Raw genomic sequence first — 5,021 nt, forward strand, 5'->3', positions numbered from 1 at the left:
ATGATGATGCACTACCGAGTGGGCCCAGTGATACCTCTCCGTCATACGGAGTGACAAATCCCAGTCTCGATCCATGTCAACCCAACAGACACTTTCGGAGATACCTGTAATGCACCTTTATAGTCACCCAGTTACGTTGTGACGTTTGGTTCATCCAAAGCACTCCTACGGTATCCGGGAGTTACACGATCTCATGGTCTAAGGAAGAGATACTTGACATTGGAAAAGCTCTAGCAAAACGAACTACACGATCTTGTGCTATGCTTAGGATTGGGTCTTGTCCATCACATCATTCTCCTAATGATGTGATCCCGTTATCAATGACATCCAATGTCCATAGTCAGGAAACCATGACTATCTCTTGATCAACGAGCTAGTCAACTAGAGGCTCACTAGGGACATATTGTGGTCTATGTATTCACATGTGTATTACGATTTCCGGATAATACAATTATAGCATGAATAAAAGACAATTATCATGAACAAGGAAATATTATAATAATACTTTTATTATTGCCTCTAGGGCATATTTCCAACAGAGAGTTGATAAGAAATTAAATGTTATCCATTATGCTAGTAAGACTCTAGATAGTGCTCAAAGAAATTATGCTACTACCGAAAAGGAATTTTTAGCAGTGGTGTTTGCTTGTGATAAGTTTAGACCTTATATTGTTGATTCCAAAGTTACTATTCACACCGATTATGCTGCTATTAAATATCTTATGGAAAAGAAGGATGCAAAACCTAGACTTATTAGATGGGTTCTCCTGCTTCAAGAATTTGATTTACATATTGTTGATAGAAAGGGAGCTGAGAACCCCGTTGCAGACAACTTGTCTAGGCTAGAGAATGTTCTTGATGACCCACTACCTATTGATGATAGCTTTCCTGATGAGCAATTAAATGTCATAAGTACTTCTCGTAGCACTCCTTGGTATGCTGATTATGCTAATTATATTGTTGCTAAATTTATACCACCTAGCTTCACATACCAGCAAAAGGAAAAGTTTTTCTATGACTTGTGACATTACTTTTGGGATGACTCACATCTTTATAAAGAAGGAGTAGATGGTGTCATTAGACGTTGTGTACTTGAGCATGAACAGTAACAGATCCTATGCAAGTGTCACTCCGAAGCTTATGGAGGACATCACGCTAGAGACAGAACTGCACATAAGGTATTGCAATCCAGTTTTTATTGGCCTACTCTCTTCAAGGATGCCCGTAAGTTTGTTTTATCTTGCGACGAATGTCAAAGAATTGGTAATATCAGTAGACGTCAAGAAATGCCTATGAATTATTCACTTGTTATTGCCGTTTGATGTTTGGGGCTTTGATTATATGGGACCTTTTCCTGTCTCTAATGGTTACACTCATATTCTAGTTGCTGTTGATTACGTTACTAAGTGGGTGGAAGCTATTCCAACTAGTAGTGCTGATCATAACACTTCTATTAAAATGCTTAAGGAAGTTATTTTTCCGAGGTTTGGAGTCCCTAGATACTTAATGACTGATGGTGGTTCACACTTTATTCATGGTGCTTTCCGTAAGATGCTTGCTAAATACGACGTTAATCATAGAATTGCATCTCCTTATCACCCTCAGTCTAGTGGTCAAGTAGAATTGAGCAATAGGGAGCTCAAATTAATTTTACAAAAGACTGTCAATAGGTCTAGAAATAATTGGTCCAAGAAACTAGATGATGCATTATGGGCCTATAGAACTGCTTATAAAAATCCTATGGGTATGTCTCCTTACAAAATGGTCTATGGAAAAGCTTGTCACTTACCTCTCGAACTAGAAAATAAGGCATATTGGGCTATTAAAGAGCTCAACTATGATTTCAAACTTGTTGGTGAGAAGAGGTTATTTGATATTAGCTCACTTGATGAAAGCACCAATGTCGGTGTCAAAACCGGCGGATCTCGGGTAGGGGGTCCCGAACTGTGCGTCTAGGCGGATGGTAACAGGAGACAAGGGACACAATGTTTTTACCCAGGTTCGGGCCCTCTCGATGGAGGTAAAACCCTACTCCTGCTTGATTAATATTGATGATATGGGTAGTACAAGAGTAGATCTACCACGAGATCAAAGAGGCTAAACCCTAGAAGCTAGCCTATGGTATGATTGTTGTTCGTCCTACGGACTAAAACCCTCCGGTTTATATAGACACCGGAGAGGGTTAGGGTTACACAGAGTCGGTTACAATGGAAGGAGATCTACATATCCGTATCGCTAAGCTTGCCTTCCACGCCAAGGAAAGTCTCATCCAGACACGGGACAAAGTCTTCAATCTTGTATCTTCATAGTCCAGGAGTCCGGCCAAAGGTCATAGTCCGGCCATCCGGACACCCCCTAATCCAGGACTCCCTCAGTAGCCCCTGAACCAGGCTTCAATGACGACGAGTCCGGCACGCAGTTTGTCTTCGGCATTGCAAGGCGGGATCTTCCTCCGAATACTTCATAGAAGATTTTGAACACAAGGATAGTGTCCGGCTCTGCAAAATAGTTTCCACATAACACCGTAGAGAGAATAATATTTACACAAATTCAATCTGCTGATGTATTCCACAGCGTGTCATCACACCACGGCTAAGCCTTTATTCGAATCGTTTTTACTGTCCCACCTCAGCGCGTTTAGCGAGGCGGTTTTCTTGGCACGTCTTGTAAAAGCAGGGATCATGTCTAGGGACGGCAATGGGGCCCCATACCCGCCAAACCCATGGGGATTTCATCCATTAGGGGCAGGGGATGGGTGAAAATCTTCCCCATGGGGATATTTACCGAACTTATTTATTCCCCATAGGGTACAACGGGGATGGGGATGGTATGCTAGTCCCCAGACCCGCTACCCAACGGAGATCCGCATTTTACATATGACATGTAGGACCATATATATGTCTATATATACAGGATGAAGTCAACCCTAAAAAATTAATAACCCTAGCTCTCATCTTATCGTGCTTACCTCAGCCGCCGCCATGACGAAGAAGTCAACACGTCCTACTCCTAGATCTGCAGCAACAGGAGAAGCACAACGCCGTAGCTCAAGGTTCCTAGGTAACGCTGATGCATCAAATTCATCAGCCACGACCCAGGCACCAGCAGCCGGACGGCCATCACCTCGTCTCCTACAGCCATCCATCTCCACGGTGCTCTCTCTCTCTCTCTCTCTCTCTCTCTCTCTCTCTCTCTCTCTCTCGTGTTTATCCTCTTCGAGCGACTAGAAAAAAGAAGGGGATAGGAGAAGCCGACAGCTTCGACCTAGCAGAGGCCGGCGGCGGCGGCGCAGGTGCGCCGTCCCCCTGAGCCACTCCCCGCCATAGAGTCCGATGACGGTGCAGGTGCCTTCCTCGTCGGCCGTCGTGCCCCGCCGTCCTTAGCCACGCCTAGCCGTGCTCCCTGCCCGCCGTCCTTCTAGTTGATTGGCCCTCATGCTCCGACGTGGACATCTTCTGCTAATGGAGATTGGCCCATACACGATGGAGATTGGAATTTGTGAAGATTGTTTTTCATGTATGTCTCACATGTAGTATCTTGTAGTACTGATCGGCGTCCAGACTTTTTAGATTCAGTCATGAAGCTGAAATTTTAGATTGATTTAGTACTGGTCGTCATCCACAATTTTTAAGATTTAGTTGTTTTTCGTCGACCCTTGGCTTGCAAACTTTTAGATTGATTATAGTACTGTTCATCAATCATCATCCACTAATTTTTGGGGGAGAGTCAGTTCTGAATTGTGCCGTGCTAGCACTGAATAATTAGTCAGTAGTTTCAGAAATCATAATCACATAATGATTGATTATGATTTTTCACACTTCTTTACTACCACAACAGTCTATTTACATGAATTGATTTGTACGCATGCCTATGATAAATGTAGTATCTTTTTTTTCATGATCATTATGTAATTGGTAACTACATATATTACTCAATACCATATATATTCTTGCATTTAACGTGATAATAATTTAGTGTGTGCAAATCAATGCATATCCTTTTATTCTTTCCACGTAGTGGGAGATAAGTAGCATTTTCCGAGTCAGCTTTCAGTAGAAGTGGAAGAGTACTTAGTGAGCACCGCAGTCGTCTGACCCCTGATTTGCTAGAGGCCTTAATGTGTTCACAAAACTGGGAGAGAAACAAAGCTAAAGGTTTGCACATTTCTCTATCATTTGATCCTTTAACCATTTCTATTTTCTAGTTTTATGATTAAATTTATGTTTCTATTTTTTTGGACATGTCACATGTAGATGATGAGAAGACCGAGGCTGCTAGTTTCTGGAGTTGCCTTGATGATATACAAGAAGGTTTAGAGGTGAGTCAATCTAAGATTGTACATGGCACCATTTTCATACTTCAAAGATTTTTATCTATTCATCAAGCATTTTTTTATGGTTGTCGTATGTGTTTCTGCAGCGCATCACACTATAGAGGGGGTTCCTTCTGTACTTCCTACAAGTCAGCTCAACTTCAACAAACAATGATGTCGAACACATACCAAGGCTGTAGCTGTTAGCTTGCTACCTCTGCAATACTTTTGCGCACGATCATGTTTACCTTAAGTTAGTTATGGTCACATGGAACCTTATGTTGGAGTCAATAAATTATGTCAAGCGAGTCAGACAAATTTTGTAGTCAATAAATTATGTCAAGCGAGTCAGACAAATTTCGTCCTTATTAAATGTGGTGTTTGCATTGATACTCTCTTCAAGCGTGTGCTCACGCTATTCAATATTTCTATGATATTTGTGTTGGAAACATGCCCATTATGGCTTGTTATGTGTTCAACCATGGTGCATACAACATCTTGTCGCCATGTACCATTATTAGTGCATTTTTATTTGTTATTTCACTTTAATAAATGTTGATTGTATTTTATCATATTATATATATGATTATTTGTTTATGGGGATGGGGACCCTAATGAGGCCCCGCTCCCCAGTGGGGCATGGGTATGGGAAAATTTCATCCCCGGTCATGCAAACGGGGATGGGGATGGGGTGATGGGGAATAGATGG

General features: G+C 41.9%; 1 long non-coding RNA gene across 1 annotated transcript; it reads left to right on the forward strand.

The window, feature by feature from the left end:
* Positions 1–4,114: 4,114 nt before the first annotated feature.
* On the forward strand, positions 4,115–4,810 carry LOC119326045. Its single transcript, XR_005157785.1, has 3 exons — positions 4,115–4,154; positions 4,254–4,318; positions 4,420–4,810. It is a non-coding gene; the product is annotated as an uncharacterized LOC119326045 (long non-coding RNA).
* Positions 4,811–5,021: the final 211 nt, after the last annotated feature.

The sequence above is a fragment of the Triticum dicoccoides genome, chromosome 6B (genome assembly GCF_002162155.2).
Source record: "Triticum dicoccoides isolate Atlit2015 ecotype Zavitan chromosome 6B, WEW_v2.0, whole genome shotgun sequence".
Taxonomy (NCBI): domain Eukaryota; kingdom Viridiplantae; phylum Streptophyta; class Magnoliopsida; order Poales; family Poaceae; genus Triticum; species Triticum dicoccoides.